The sequence below is a fragment of the Ursus maritimus genome, unplaced genomic scaffold (genome assembly GCF_017311325.1).
Source record: "Ursus maritimus isolate PB19 unplaced genomic scaffold, ASM1731132v1 scaffold_3, whole genome shotgun sequence".
NCBI classification, from domain to species: Eukaryota; Metazoa; Chordata; class Mammalia; order Carnivora; family Ursidae; genus Ursus; species Ursus maritimus.
In genome coordinates this window covers 64,095,785-64,113,141 of record NW_024425563.1, presented here as the reverse complement: position 1 = coordinate 64,113,141, position 17,357 = coordinate 64,095,785, and the positions used below count along the sequence as shown (strand labels likewise).

General features: G+C 38.9%; 1 protein-coding gene and 1 long non-coding RNA gene across 7 annotated transcripts in view; one reads left to right on the top strand and one right to left on the bottom strand.

The window, feature by feature from the left end:
* Positions 1 to 17,357, bottom strand: part of ICA1 (islet cell autoantigen 1) — a 138,428-nt gene that overhangs the window by 48,555 nt on the left and 72,516 nt on the right. The gene's annotated exons all lie outside the window — the stretch shown is intronic.
* Positions 1 to 17,357, top strand: part of LOC103658813 — a 42,405-nt gene that overhangs the window by 13,287 nt on the left and 11,761 nt on the right. The window contains exon 3 of the long non-coding RNA XR_567283.2: positions 7,628 to 7,766. This is a non-coding gene — a long non-coding RNA (uncharacterized LOC103658813). The remainder of the gene's footprint in view (positions 1 to 7,627; positions 7,767 to 17,357) is intronic.

Below are 17,357 nucleotides of genomic sequence, written 5' to 3'. Positions count from 1 at the left end.
TTTCTCTCTAGATAGATAGATTGAGTTATGGATCCACATACAAATATCATGTTATCTAAGATTATAGGCAGCTTTCCTTCTTCCTTTGCCAATTTGTATGTCTTTATTTACTTTTCTTGCCTTATTGTACTAGTTTTGATAATGCTGAATAGAAGCTGGTGTGAGCAAACATATTTGCCTTGCTCCTGATCTTGGGGTGGGGTGGGTGGGGGAGTGTTTAAGTCTTTCATAATTGTGATATTAGCTGTACATTTTTCATATATGCCCATTGACAGATTGAAGATATTCTCTTCTATTTTTAGTTTGTTGAAAATTTTTATCAGAAATGGATATTGGATTTTATCAAATGTTTTTTCTGGTTCCACTGAAATGATCATATACTGTGGTTTTGGTCTTTTCACATAAGCAGATTATGTTTACTGATTTTAAATTGATCTCCATTCCTTGGATTATCATATTTCGTCAAGATTATATTAATTTCTGATAAAAGTCCTTGTTTTGACATCTATTTTGTCTAAATTAATATAGCCACTTGAGAATTCTTTTGATTAGGATTTGCAGGTGATATATTAATCTTTTTACTTTAAAAAAAAAACTTTTTTACTTTTATCTTTATATTTAAAGTGCACCCTGAGACTAGACCTAGCTTAGTCTTGTTTATTTTTAATCCAATCTCTAACTCATTTTTATCCATTTTATCTAATAGAGAATGATGAGAGACTTACAAAATATTATAAGTAACACAAAATGGCATTAGTTTGGTGTTAAAGTGAATCTATTTGGCTTCAGAATAATCCCATTTTTTTCTAAGTCCTTAAAGCCATTTATATTGCAATTAGATCTAAATTTGATGAAGAATCAGAGTGAAATTTACTATATTGAATTTTTGAGTTTTTAGTATTCTCTTTTACAAATAGGATAATTCTTGCCTATTGTGTAATTTCTGCCATCTCTGATTTCTCAAAGCTTACTAGCAGTATTTCTGGACTTGGATACATGAGTTCCTTCTGTGACATATCCATCTAAGTGTATTTAAATACAGTTAATATGTATTAGCCACTTTTATAGACTGAGCTGCAAGTTTTCCTTAAGAGTGACTTTCTATCCTTTCCAGTTTTAATACCTCTTCCCTGAATGGCAATGAAAATACAATAGAAGTTCAATAGTTCTGCTTTCTTTGCTTTCATTATTAACATTAAATTATCCAAAAATATATTTTCTAGTTCTGTCCACAGTAAAGGTAAAAAATAATGGCTAACTTAGAAGTCATGAGCATTCTTAGCAACCAGACCATGGTCTCTGACTACTATGTCTCTCTCTCTCTTTTTTTTTTTTTTCCCAAGATTTTATTTGAGAGCGAGAGTGAGAGAGAGAGCACAAGCAGGGGGGTCAGCAAGCAGAGGGAGAGGGAGAAACAGGTTCCCCGCAGAACAGGGAGCTCGATGCAGGACTCGATCCCAGGACCTTGGGATCACGACCTGAGCCGAAGGAAGACGCTTAACCAATTGAGCCACCCAGGTGCCCCTACCATGTCTCTCTTAAAATAACCAGGGATCCTTGTCAGAATGGCTGATTCTAGGGCCAGGGCAGGAAATATATAAGATGATCCTGAAATATTTTGCTGTATAAGACAGCAAGTTAGATCACTACCAGGATCACGTCAAAAGGACCCAAGAGCCAACCTGAAGAGACTCTCACTAGCCAAACTTAAGACAATTTGAACATCAATAAAGTATTATCGGCAACAATGAAAACCCATCAAACATATTAAAATCTATGAGTTCAAAATGATACTTAAAAAGAAGGAAATGAACAAACTAACTGAAAACCAAAAGACCTCATTGGGCACCTGTTGAAAATGCCAAGTGAACCAACTCAATATTTTGACAAAGGACCAAACATTTATACTGCCTTTCCTGTCCAACTGTGCTGTAGCGGGATGACCTGATAGTTGATGAGGGAAAAGTTACTCATTGTTGAACCATTCAAATTTATTAACAAAGAAGGGATATGTAATATATCCCTTTGGGATATATTGGGAACCATCTGTTCCCAATCGTGGGCCTATCTCCACACTCACAACAGTACTGTTGTTACTAGAATGTTTCATAAACCTCAAAGCAGTCCAGATTTTAGCTCTACTTGGTGCCATTCTTGCTTCTTGAATTCCTTCTCTCCTCCAAAGAAAAATTGAGCCCCTATAGTTCTGGGTGCTTCAGAGAAACAGGGAATAAAGCAACATCTCTGTTTTCATGATGGTTACATTCTAGTGGGTGAAGTGGAACAATAAACAACAAAAGTAAATTTATGTTTTATTAGATGATGAAAATAAAACAGCATAGGAAAGATAGATTTCCAGGGTTTAGGAGGAGTAGTAGAGGATTCTGTTTAAAGTGGAATGGTCTGGGAAAAGCTTTCTGAGAAGGTGATCTTGGAGCAGAGACCTAGGGGGAGCAAATTATAAAGATAACAGGGAAAAGAGCACTCAGAGCAGAAAGAATGGGGAGTGGAAAAGCCCTGAGGCTGGAGCATGCTTGGCTTGTTCAAGAACTATAATCATTGTCTTTAGTTATACGCTTTTCACATTTGGTTTACATGCCTTATTAAAATGTAAGTTTATTAACAAATAGATAAAATGATATTCTTTTTTTTTTTAAGTTTTTATTTATTTATTTGACAGAGATAGAGACAGCCAGCGAGAGAGGGAACACAAGCAGGGGGAGTGGGAGAGGAAGAAGCAGGCTCATCGCAGAGGAGCCTGATGTGGGTCTCGATCCCATAACGCCGGGATCACGCCCTGAGCCGAAGGCAGACGCTTAACCGCTGTGCCACCCAGGTGCCCCTAAAATGATATTCTTAATCAACTGGTGGGTGATTTTGAAAGTTCCATATTTTAAAAATCGACATATGATAGTATGAATAGTTTTAATAACTATGTTTCCATAGTTTCTAGAGAAAACTCATTTTATATACATTATTTCCTTTATGCTCTTATAATGAATCTAGCCCACTGGAATTGAATGATATTTAGATGTACGTATAAAATTTACACATTCCTACTACCCCACTATATACACAAACACACACAAACACATGCGCGCATGCACACACATCGTAATTTGGGATTTTCCCTCAAGACAGCAAGAAAAAAACCCCACAAAACTTATACTCTATAATGCAGGAAACAAACACTTTCACACTTAGCAGCAGCATTTTAACACTGTACTTCAGAGAATTACCACTAAATACCAGGAGAAAGATAGTGAATAATGAGAGAGAGAGAGAGAGAGAGAGAGAGAGAGAGAGAGAGATTTTAGAACAAGTCCAGAGAAAGAGGCATGTTTCACTGATACAAGGAAACAGAGGGCCCAGGTGGTTTAAGATGGCGTTGGAGAAAGCACTTCCACAGCCTGGGAGACATAAGAGAGAAGGGATCAATTCCTGGTCTTGCCAGACTCAGCACCACAGCTAATGAACCAGGTGGGGCAGGAGTGAGACGCTGGAAAAAATGTGTGGGTGTGGTGGCAAACTAGGGAGAGGAATGGAATGGGTTGTCCAAGCTGATTCTCAACCTAATTCAAGGAGGGTGGGGAGTACGCTGATTTGAGAGAGAGGGAAGTTGCAAACAAAGAAACGAAGAAAAAGGAGAGGAAAAAGAGAGAAGAATCTATACAAGTTTAATAGTGTGGCTATGATGGTTACTTACCAGGGTTTTGCCAAAACAAGGAAGATATGTGTCATTTTACTTCATTTCCTCCTAAACACGCATTCTGAACTTAAATAATTCAGCAATAATAAATACACAATGATAATTCTGAGGTTTTTCAGCTATGTCACTGCTGAGTTTATAGACTGAATTGAATCTTTCAGCTAGCATTCCCTTTAGATGAATGAAAACTGTTTATTCAAGACAAGAGTTTTGGATCCATCTGTGTAATCAGGACAAGGCACACATACAGCTGACATAATCTCAATTCAGTTACACAAGCGTGTAGGCAACCTTCATTCAGACTCTCATTTTCAGATACTAATGGAAATCACTCCAAATTTCTTCCCTACTCTGCGCTTTAGAAGTTCAGGTTTATAACATGCTCAGATCATGAATGCAAAAGTCAACTAGGACAGTGGAACACACCAAAGAAAGTGTCAGGGTGATGTTCTAGGAATGTATAAAATATTGCAATGGATGAATACTTTAATCAAATAATAATCTCAATGATAATTCAGGGAAGTGGGGGACCATCCCACAGGCCACTGTCTTTTGAGTTTCCAGGTAAGAAAGTTTTAACTTTCCTTTTTTACTCTTAATCCTGTGTTCCAAACTGGGTGAGGAGAAGGAAGAAAAGTGCACCCTCACGGAGGTCAGTGTTTTATAACTGTTTCATACTGCAGTTCCTCACGATAGGTAACATTATCCTCATTGGTAGAGAAGAGAAAATGGAGGTACAACACAATTTGCCTAAAACCAACTAGCAGGTAAGTAGAAAGGCCAGCACCTCGCCTGGGTTGGATGCTCTCTCCTCTTGGGTGACATACAAACCCGCACCCATACCCTGCAGCCTGCCTTTGGCCCATCCCACATCACCTCCCAGGCACCATATGCTCTAGGCATACTGAGTTTCCCTTCTCCAGCCACACCATGCCAAACTTCCTTCCACACTTCTGCACAATTCCTTTGCCTGGAAAGCCCTCCCCTAATGGTCCACATGGTAACTCTCACTCAACCTTTAAGTTTCTGCTCAAACATTTTCTCCTCTGAGAAACTTTTCCTGTAAGGCTCCTCAACTAAGTTAGCAGTTTTTCCTCTCTGCAGTCAGTCACTTTGCAAACACCCTTATGACACAGAACTGTGGTGTGTGCTCCCTGCTCCCATGTATGCCCAGCTACCCTCTGGATTATTAAGCTTCATGAGGGTGAAAGCTACACAATATTTAATTTCATGAGGCTGTGGCTATATGCCTCCAGGTAGCCAGTATGCAAAACACTGAACGAAGAGAGGATACCTGAATGAGTGAATAAATTAGGCCGTGTTTTCCTACTACATAATAGCACTCTTCAAGAAAAGCAGAGCATGCTCTGTTTGCTGAATTACTGTTAGACTTTCCCAGACCCTATCCTTCTTCCCCACCAGTACACCATTTACTGAGTAGGTGAAATACACACATGCATGTACGCTCATTTGATTTTTGCAATACTCCCACACCGAAATTTTGTTTCTATTTCACAGAGAAGGAAACTGGGTTTCAGAACCATTAGGTAACTTGCCCAAGCCAATCTGACCAGCAGGGAAGGGCAGGATGTGTTAATTTCACCGAATCACTTTGCTTTCCCAATTGTAGCAAATCTCAAACCAGTGGAGCAACTGTATATTACCCAAAATGGAGATATCGGCACTTCATCTATTACTCTTTCTCTTCGTGACTTGTCACTCATTACATTAAAACGTTCTAATATGTTGACAGTTTATGATCCTGGCTTCTTGTTTTAAAATTCAAACCATTATGCACTATGCAATATATCTACTGATGTAGGATCAAAGAGTAAAAGGTCATCTGTTTTCAAGCCCTTGGTGGAAACACAGTTAAAATTATTCACAACCATGTAGTTTATAATATGCAGATACATTCCAGATTAATTTAGCTAGCTATCAGACTGTCCCAACGTCCTTAATGTTTGCTCAGCTGGTGGACTTTTTTTTCCCCTGCTTTCTGTTTTTAACTTAAGAAAGCAATGCTGTCATCAGAAAATGTAACTGACTGGTTTCGCTTCCTCTTTCAGGTCATTAGTAGAAGTATTAACTCAGGTCACAAGACTGAGCCCAGGGCAACTGCTTTATCAATTTCTTTCTTATCTGAGAAGCACACATTTCAGGACAGTAAAAGGCTACAATACTGTCCTTTTTTTCCATTGGTATTTCTTGTACTTTATTGTGGTTTAAAAAATATGTCATTTTTCCTTTTCTTTTTATTCCTTTTTGAACATTTATTCATGTTTATGCACCCTGTGAAAGGTTGGGGAACTTGCTTGTGTCTCTTGGCTGCCCAAGCTAAACCTGTTTGTCCTTTATATTGATGGTCATTCACTGTAAGTAATCATAAATCACAAACACAAATCAACTGATAAATTAACAGGTGAACTGACTGGCTAAAAATTATCTTGTTTGAGATGTTGTATTTATTTACTCTGCAGTGGGTCCTGAATAGAGCGAATAGGGAAAAGTTCAGGCCTCTCCCTTTATGGGTTCATTTTGCTATCCTTGACTTCCAAAGTATAGTGGATCTGGATGTTCAAGAGTATCTAAAAACACTGAAGCATGAACAATGCCTTCACTGGTTGCCCAAACACTGAGGTTGAATCCAGACTCTGTAACTTACACACCATCCCCTCATGATCTGGCCCTGGACCACTTCACTTTCATTTTTGGCCTCTCTCTGTCTCTCTTTAATCCTTTTCTCCCAGTGCAATCTCCCAAATCATAAAGGGATTGCATCTTCTTCCTTTGCACATATTATTCCCATTGATACCGTATTTCTCCTCCTTTGTTGTCCCTGAGTTTTGAAAACTCAGCTTGTGCTACCTCTTCCAGGAAGCACGCTTCAATCCCCAAGTCTGATTTCAGGTGCTCCTCTTCTAGGCCCTTACACCACTTTGTTATACACCTCTATTACCTCACACTTAACACACTGCACATTGTTACTTTATTTTATTATTATTTTTTGTTTGAGAGAGAGAGAGAGCACATGAGGGGCAGAGAGAGGGGGAGAGAGAGAATCTCAAGCAGACTCCATGCCAATGAAGAGCCTAATGCAGTGCTCGACACAGTGCTCAATCTCATGACTCTCAGATCATGACCTGAGCCGAAATCAAGAATCAGACACTTAACCAACTGAGCTACCCAGGCGCTCCTAGTCATTGTTGCTTTAATTGTCTGTCTTCTATTATATCCTCCAGGGAGCTTGTGGCAGGGGCCATATCTTATTTCATCATTCCAATATTGACAGTAAGAGCTAAAAATTCTAGTTTTTGACCTGGTGCCTAGGAATACACACCATCACTTTGGGTCTACTGCTTCTATTTTTATAGTCAACTTTTATAGATGGACATTCTGTCACTTGATGTCTTTTTTTTTTAGAAGACACTATCACAGTAATTGTATGCCAATAAGGAAGCTGTTCCAACTCCTCGATTTCCCATTAGTCTAAATCTTTAAAACATTTTCTGTGTACAGATTCAACATATTTCTGTAACATTTCTGTGCTCCTTCCTGCTGGAAATCAACTCATTCCAATTTGCTTTATATCAGCTGTTCTGGAAAATGTGGGTTTTGTGTTCTCTGTACACACCCAACCTATTAACATTTTGTATCAGTGATAATTCCTTTTGTCATTTTAGGCCTGGGAACATTTCAAATTTTCAGTATGATGACCAAGTGCTGTTGTGACTGAGGCTGTGTTATCTACCAAAATCCATTTGCCCTTCTGTATTTTCCAGACTCCCCTGAAAATAGGTGTAGCCATGAGACAAAGTTCTTTCCAATGGAATGTGAACAGAAGTAACATACACCATTTCCAGGCTTGGCCCACAAAGACTTTCTACACATGTTCTTGCATGCTCTGTTTCCTTTCAGGATAACTGGGATGTCCACATTGAGGGAACACTGGGAAGCATGCTTTAAAGATTACGAAGCTGCTGTCAGCCTGGGTCTCTGAATAACTTCTTGGAAGAAAGCCATTTCATCAACCTGGACACCTGCCCAGGACTATTTGGTGAGCAAAAACAACAAAACAATATAACACCGCTGTTGGTTTAAGCCATGGGATTATGGAATTTTGGGTGCCTCTCTGTAACACAGCCTAACCTAGACTATTCTACCTAATACAGGGATTAAGAAGAGTTAAATGACAAGATGCTAGACATAATGTTGGAAGTAGGCTGAAGTCTAACACTTCCATAGACAATTATCAGCTATCCAAAGTTTTGATATTTCCATTACTCTTTTGATCATCAACAAGAATGTGGTTAATAATATCAGGTGATTACTAGGGTGTTCAAAAATTCATTTTAATGCTACTGAATTTTAAAAGAAATGTTGTACAGCAACACTGCAGGAGATAAGTATGGTGGGGTGAATCTGAAAAGAGTGAAATGGCTGAAAAATTCTTTGGTGGGTTTTTTTTTGTTTTGTTTTGTTTTTTAATCATTAGAACTGAGAAGTCCTACCTGACTCTCTGGTGAACTTCTGATGGTCTCAGCCCAAGTCCCCCAAACTTCCAAATGCTAATTATACTTTTCTTGGAAAGGGAGAAAGTCATTTTTTATATTTTTGCATATAAGAGGTTTCTTGATATTTAGGGCTGGAAGATACATGCTTGAAATGCTGGGGAAATCAGAAAGTTGAAGATATAAACAAACGACACCATCAGCACAACAGTCCTTTTCTTCTTAAAGTGCTTCTAAATAATTACCACTAAAACTCATTTTAGTCTGTGCTTTCTTTCATATATGCTCTATGCCTCTATTCCTTCCTTTTATCTCCTCAAACGATTTTGTGTTTTTGTTACTGTTTTGTTAAGGTATAGATTATATTAAAGTACATTAAAGTATAGCTCAATATGCTTTAAAATATGTTTATACTGTATACCTAGCCACTACCTGGATCAATATATAGAACCTTTTCAGCATTCCAGTAGACTCCTTTGTGTTTCACTTCACCAATATCTCCTCAAAAATAAAACCACTATTCTATATAGTCTGACCTCTATCACCATTGATTCATTTTGTCTGATTTTGAACCTCCTATCAATGAAATCATATACTACATACTCTGTGATGTGTGGTTTCTTTCACTCAACACTATGTTCATGAGGTTCATCCATATTACTGCCCTGTAGTCACAGTTAATTATTTTTCATTGCTGTATAGTATCCTATTGAATTAATTTATCCATGCTATTTTTTTTTAAAGATTTTATTTATTTCTTTAACAGAGAGAGACAGCCAGTGAGAGAGGGAACACAAGCAGGGGGAGTGGAAGAGGAAGAAGCAGGCTCCCAGTGGAGGAGCCTGATGTGGGGCTCGATCCCAGGACTCTGGGATCATGCCCTGAGCTGAAGGCAGATGCTCAACGACTGAGCCACCCAGGCGCCCCATATCCATGCTATTGTTGACGAACAACTGGTTTGTTCTGACTTTGGGGCTATTAAAAATAATGCCACTATGAACATTTTTGTACATGCATTTTATATGAAAGCTCATTTTCCTTGGATATATCCCTAGAAGTATATATTTTTAGTAGATAATGCCAAACAGTTTTCCAAAGTAGTTCTTTCAGTTTTCACTCCCACCAGCAATGGACAATAGTTTCAGATTCTCCATACCTCACAAACATTTGTGATGGTCAGTCTCATTTAATTTTAGCTACTTGGTAGGTCTTAATTATCATTCCCTTATGGCTAATAATGTGAATACCTTTGCATATTCATATTGGCAATTTTGAGATCTTCTTTTGTCAGGTGTCTGTTCATATATTTTCCCAATTTTTTAACTAGGTGGTCAATATTTTAATTTTGTAGGACTTCTTTAGATGTTCTGAATACAAGTTCCTTGTTGAATATATATACTGCAAATATCTTTTTCCACTATAGTTTTTATCTTTCCTCAGTGTTCTTTTAATGAACAGACTTTCTTAATTTTGATAAGGTGCAATTAATTATTTTCTTTTACGGTTAGTGCTTTTTGTGTCCTGTTTAAGAATTCTTTGTCCCAGGGGCGCCTGGCTAGCGCAGTCGTTAGGCGTCTGCCTTCGGCTCAGGGCGTGATCCCGGTGATCTGGGATTGAGCCCCACATCAGGCTCTTCCGCTGGGAGCCTTCTTCCTCCTCTCCCACTCCCCCTGCTTGTGTTCCCTCTCTCGCTGGCTGTCTCTCTGTCAATTAAATAAATAAAATCTTTAAAAAAAAAAAAAGAATTATTTGTCCCAAGGTCATTCAGATATTCACCTATGTTTTATCCTGAAAGGTTTATCATTTTACCTTTAGACTTTAAGTATATGATCTATCTCTCAATTTTTGTGTATGATATGAAATAAAGGTCAAGTTCGTTGTTTTCCATATGGATATCCAATTGACCCAGCATCATTTATCAAAAAGACTATTATTACTTCCAATGAATCACAGTAATGCTTTTGACATAAATCAGGTAATGTGTGTGTTTGCTTATGGACTACTAGTCTGTTTCACTGGTCCACTGGATTATTCATTAGTCAATGCCACACTATCTTAATTACTGTAGCTTTCTAGTAAGTCTTAATATCTAGGAATGTAAGTCCTCCAGCTTTGTTCTTATTTTTTAAAGATCACCTTGGGTATTCCATGTTCTTTGTATTTCTATATAAGTTCATGATTATCCTGTGAACTTCCCATTGGGGTTGGGATTGATGTTACATTTAACCTACAGATCAATTTGGAGAATATTGACATCTTAACAAAATGGAGTCTTCGAATCCATAAACATGGTATATCTCTCCCTTAAGTCTCCTTTAATTTTTCTAAGCAATGTTTTGTAGTTTTGGTATAGATGTCTTGCATGTCTTTGGTTATATGTACCTTTCATTTTCAGTTTTTAAATGTGGCTAAGAAAATAAGCCAGTGCTTAATTTAAAAACGTGAGGCATTACAAGTATTTGCATCATCTTCCTTAAAAGATAAAAGCAACACAACCCCCATACAAAATAAATATACAATATAGATACAGTGAAAACTATCTAGAAGATTATCTGAATGGTAAAGTCTTCTTACTAAGAGTTGAACATATCTGAGCATATATTATTACTGGAACAATGTTTTTTGAATCTACTTCTCTATTATGTAATTAAAGTTACCACTAGTTATTTCCACAGCTAATGGTAGAAAAACATAATGTTCCAGTTAATTTCATTTCTTTGTGTTATTCTCACCGTCATCCCTTCCTGGGCTTTCCCACATCCCACAATTCTGCCAGAAAAACTCCTGTCCTCCCCTTTTCCTTTTACCAGGTTACTAAGTATGCACTCACAGTCTTCAGCTTAAAACATATTAACTCTGAAAAGCCTATCCTGATCCATGGGACAGAACTAAGCATTTCTACTATGTTCCCCAACAAAATCCTTTAGACCCTCTATCATAGCACTAGACTTTTGATGGCTTGATTAATGTCTGTCTCCCCTAATACACTATGAATTCTAAGATGGCAGGGGCAGTGATGGCCTTATTCACAATTTAACCTCCAGAGCCTTGCACAGTACCTGGCATGTTTTAATTACTCAATAAATACTTGATGGATCTACTATGAAATTTAAGCACAGCAGAAGGGATTCTTTTCCTCTATGAAAACCAGAGTTAGTAGAGATCAATCACCAGGCTGTCCCAAAGTGAAATCAGTTAAAAGGATGCCCCGTATTTCTGGAATCCTGGTGGTTGTCTTAAGGGTGCTGTGCTATATTTCTTCCTAATTTTTATTGTTGATAAAAAATAAACAAAAATGAATTAAAAGATTATTTGAATGAAGACCATTCTTCTAGACTAGCCACCAGATCTAACCTTCAGGATTTATCCTATTTTTGAAACTGTTTCATTAAAAAAAAATTTATTTTTGTATGATATGTTATAGCTTTCTATTTCACTTTTGTGTTACATAGTTCTTTTGGAAAGGAAACCCACTGTCACCCCAAGGTTGGCAACGTAAATGAGAAGCTCCACACGAGGAAATTATATGCCGAGGTGGCGTATTCCTGAACTTGCTGCCTCCATCACCAGTGCCTTCGGGGCACAGCTCCTCATTAACAACACCGGATGTGCAGGGACTTGCAATGACATTTCCCTAATTTTCCACTGCACAATCAGACTAGACCCTCTAACCACAACTTTCCTAGAGACTTGAGAATAATAAACGGGAAACAGAGACAAGAGAAGGAACTTACATTAAGCAAACTGACTTACAAGATTGAGTTTGCTTTTCTCAGCTCTTGGTCTCCTGTGGGGAAGGAGATCAACTTAGCAACCATCAAGTAGAGACTGACACCAAAATTTCCCTGCATTCCTAAAAATCTTTATCCAAGAAAGTGAAGGCTGTATCTTGTCTGGTAAACATCATTCTGAACACCTTCTTCCCCAAATCTTTATTCCTGTAAAGGCTACTTGTATTCCTGCGTCATCTATGGTCCTGGCCTACATAGCTTGAACAGTGCAGCCATATCAGAAGCCAATCCAATCCAATAAGCCATAGGCACATACCGATGGTGTGTGTGTTGGGGGGTGGGGTTTGTAGAGGGTGGCAGTTTTGGTACAATTTCATGGAATCAGTCAACAAGCAGTTATTAAAAGCTCTAGCAGTGTAGTGGAGTGGAAAGGGCATCCAATCCAGGGCTAGAAGGTCTGAGTTCTATGCATGGATCAGAAACGTCCTAGCTTTGTAATACTGAGCACGTTATTTAACTTTTCTGAGTTTCTGCCATTAGATTTGGAAAACAAGCATGAGATAAACAAGAGAGAGAATGTATATCAGAAGCTTTTTTAAAAATTATAATACTTAAGGCTATTATTGGGAGTTACATGAAAGGTCCTGTGGTTAGCACAATTATGCCTCCATGTAAGGGTATTTGTGAGGGTAAAATGGGATAGAAACTGTTTTAAATGATGCATAAGGCATGACCCCCACTCAAGGAAATTTCAAATGGCTAAGAAGATGAGATGTGAGCAAAAACGGTAATGACACTGCCTCCACTCCAGCTGTTCCTTTTATCAATAAGATGCAACATGCTCAATGTCGAAGGGGCTCCACTCTTTACTCTGAAATAATAGCTGAATTCATATCATGGTTTGCTTTGTTAAGAAGTGATACAGGGGCGCCTGCGTAGCGCAGTCGTTAAGCGTCTGCCTTCGGCTCAGGGCGTGATGCCGGCATTCCGGGATCGAGTCCCACATCGGGTTCCTCGGCTGGGAGCCTGCTTCTTCCTCTCCCACTCCCCTGCTGTGTTCCCTCTCTCGCTGGCTGTCTCTCTGTCACATAAATAAATAAAATCTTAAAAAAAAAAAAAAAAAAGAAGTGATACAGAGCAGAAGAAAGGAAATTTGCTTTAATCATGATCGTTGGGGAATATATCACAATATAAAAATCACAAAATAGCTTTCTTCCCAAGATACTTACAAATAATTCCTTCAAAATACATGTTGGTTTGGAGAAATAATTCATATATACCTAATAATCTACTGTGTGTTAAAAACCTATTGTGTTAAACATATACCCAAGAGTACAGAGAAGATAAAGTTAACTCACAGGAACAGGGGAAAGATCTATAAACCATCTTTAACATTACTTAAAACTAATTATTTTTAAGATACAAAAGAGAATGAAAAATAAAAGATAAATGAAAAGAGTTCTATGCTTCTTTGGTTAAAAAAATAGAAAAAAGTCAATTCAAATTTAAACAATACTATGAGACAGGTAAAACTGGTATTTAAAATAAAACTTAATTTTAACCCTGATCTTTTAAGAATTATAACTGAATATATGAATGTGCCTAATGTATAAAGTGCAGAGCAGACTTAGAGAACTTTAAATCAAATGATCTATCATTCGTCCATTTACTCACTGATGAATGATTGTGCTTATGTAGTGGTTCTCAAAATGTGCTTCCTGGACCAACAACATCGACATCACCTGGGAGCTTGTTAGAAGTCTAATTCTCAGGCCGCGCCCCAGACCTACTAAGTCAGAAAGTAGGATGGGGCTCAGCACAAGTTTTAACAAGCCCCCCAGTTGATTGCATTGCATGCTAAGGTCTGAGAACCAGCGTCCTGGAGTGAAAAGGTTAAGAGCATGCTCTTTGAAGTCAGAGAAATTTGGATTCAAATATTTGTACACAGACGTACTGTCTCTGTGACCTGGAACAAGTCATTTAACCCAAGTCTTAGTTTCCAAATTAGCAAACAGAGACACTGCACTTTTCAGGGCGTTTGTTAAGATTAAATAAAGAAATATATTCAGATGTGGTCTATAGTGTCTATACATCATACGCACAGTGCTTAGTGCCTAACAAGCACTCAGTAACTGATGTCTGTTATTATTCCAGGCATGGAAGACCCTGTGTTCTATGCTGCAGGAAACACTGCATTCATCAGACTTGGTTTCTTTCTTTAGGGACCTCAGTCTGGAAGAGGAGGTATACTAGCAAGTAAATAATCATGATACAAAGTAGAAAGTGTTAGGTGGCAAGAGAATGGTATATAAAGTGCCCTGAGAAACTGAAAGAGTGGAGGAAGCAACATACGAATGGTTTGTTTTTTTTTTAAAGAGGAAGTTTTTGGATAAGCACAGATGAAGGGACGCACGTTCCAGATGAAAGGAAAAGGGGAGGGAATCATGGGATACACAGTTTGGCCAAAGGGGTAACAGAAGGGTGACCATATAATTTATTGTCCACACAGGGGCACTTTGCAAGTGAAAGGAGCATCATTAACAGTTAAGTCAAGACAACAGATTTAAAGGGGACCATGCATATGGTCACCCTGGAGAACAGGCTGTTGGGAATGAATACTTGAAAAAGGGACTGAGAGTAGGATGGATTTGTGCAGCACAGCATCCCCAACAACAGGACTAGGGCTCTGTTTTTTACATCACGGGAGCTACTACAGGGCCTGAGCAGGGAAGTGACCTCACTTGGGGTAGTAGGTACTTGAGAAGATTGGTTTGGCAATGCTGTATAGGCTGCTACGAAAATGGAGAGGAGGGAATAGAGGAGAGGGAGATTTCCAGAAAAGATGAGATTTTGAAACCAAATACATGTGTCAGACAAGGAGAGGGAGAAGTTGAACCTGAAGTTAGTATTTCAAGCCTATGTCAACAAAAACAAGGAGGTCAGGAGAAGAGGCAGGTCAGGGAGGAAGTACCATGAATTCCCTTTCAGATACAGATGTGTTCAGTTTGATGAGCTCTGTTACATTCAACACGTGACTGGGTTCCAAAGTGCCACTGAGTGGGGAAATACGACAACTAGTTAGAATTGAGTTTTTTTTTTTTTTTAAGATTTTTTTATTTATTTATGTGAGAGACAGCCAGTGAGAGAGGGAACACAGCAGGGGAGTGGGAGAGGAAGAAGCAGGCTCCCAGTGGAGGAGCCTGATGTGGGGCTCGATCCCAGAACGCCGGCATCACGCCCTGAGCCGAAGGCGGACGCTTAACGACTGCGCTACCCAGGCACCCCTAGAATTGAGTGCTTACTTCACTAATGTGCTCCCCATTGCTCAAAAGACAAGCCATTCAGTATCTTGATAGAGCTATTATAGGCTCTTTATTTTGTTGTATTTCTTATCTAATGAACACTTAAAATTGGGCAACAATGAATGTTTCCATTGTACTTAGCATGGATCACACTCTAAGTACTTTACAAATATTACAGATTTAATCTTCATAAGAATCTCATGAGGTTAATATGATTAATATTTTTTAAAGATTTTATTTATTTGAGAGAGAGACACACAGAGAGAGAGCACACATGCACACACAAGCAGGGGGAGGGGCAGAGGAAGAGGGAGAAGCAGATTCCCCACTGAGCAGGAAGCCTGACCATGACCTGAGCTGTAGGCAGATGCTTAACCGACTGAGCCACCCAGGCACCCTTGTATGATTAATATTATCATTTCCATTTTTTGGATGAAGACAGCAAAGCACAGAGAAGTTGAGACACCTGCCTAAGATTATGCTACTATAAAGGGGTGGAGCCCTTAACTGAACCAAGGAGCACCTGGTTGCAGACACTCCTCACTGTGGCACCAGGAGGTTCTGATACTACAGACATCCTAAAGGAACCTGATGGAATTGGGATTGGAAACTATTATCTAAAAGTTTCCTGGCATGCTGTGTTATTTATATGAAAAAATACATATTTTTGAGGTATTATTTCCAGTTATAATTATCAAACTGCTTTCACACGTGTGAAATAAATAGTATACTTAATTTTTATAGTACTTTTGAGGAATACACATATAAAATATCATTTAGAAAACCCCTGTCACAATTTCATGACACATAGTGACACATTTATCTGGTTTAAGCCTCATCATTTCTACTCCAGAAATCTCTCATTTCTTTCCTCCTTTCCATTCTTGCAGCACACACAGAACTCCCCCAAAACTACTCTTCCATAGTCACTTGGGAACCTTCATAATGGCAAAATTTCATAATGTCAGATACCAAGTCACAGAGTCAAGATTCAAACATGAACCACTGTTATAGCACCTTCCAAATAAAAGATGACCTTTCAGAACCACCTTTATTGTTACTCTTTTTAATAGTAAGTGTGGTAGCCCGGAAGGGAGTTTTGGTAGAAGTTCAGGGATTACAAATAGAGGTGACAAGTTGTGGATAGACCTTTAAAACAATTTTGGGAGTGAAGAATTTTTTTTAAAATTTGGGAATACCAGTTGTTGGCAATCTAAGGGGGTCAGAGCAAGGAAGGCCCCAAGAAGAGGAAGGGAGAGTCTTTTAGGCTGTGGATCATCAGAGTAGGAAAGAAGGCAGCATTCAGGGCAGCACTCATGGGATGGAAGCTTATGGTTTTGGCAGGAGCATCCACTGCATTCCACCTCTCAGTGACGCAAGAAGAGGGCAAGATTCCTCTGGAGAGGCCAAGGGACTAAGCTGAAGTCTTAGAACAGCAGAGGCAGAAGCCATGCTTCCTAGTGAATCAGTCTTGATAACTGAGTACAGGGGAGAAACAAAACAAACCAAGACAGGAGCAAAACAGGGAGGCACCCTCTTTGAGGAAGTCTTTATCTGATTTAGATGCCACCCTCCTGAACTTTGACAGTACCCAGTGCTCACCTCAATCACAGCACCTGCTTAGATTATAAGCATTTGCTTCCACGTTTTTCTCTGCCACAAACCACTGACTCCCTGGAGAACTGGGATCTGTATTACCTGACTATATCCCAACACAGCCCAGAGCCTTACACAAAAGCAGGTGCCCTGAGTAAAATGCCTGTGAATGAATGAATGAACGAATGAACGAATGAAGGAATGAAATGAGGTAGAGCTTTGATTAACTGGAGTTATTATACCAGAGGGAGGCTTACAACTCATTTAGTCCAATCCTATTGTTTGACAGATGATGTGAGACCCAAAGAGGTTAATGGCCCCACAGGGGGGTTTAGTGCTAGAGTTGGACTGGGCACCCAGAACACACGGGCCATCCTTTCTCCTCCTCACCGTGCCAGGAGCATGAAGACAGCTCCCACAGTCATTCTAATGTTTGTTGGCTGGTTGTTGAGAATGCAGAATACATTTTCCCATGGAGACAGGTTTTTTCTTCCTTTTTTTTTTTTTT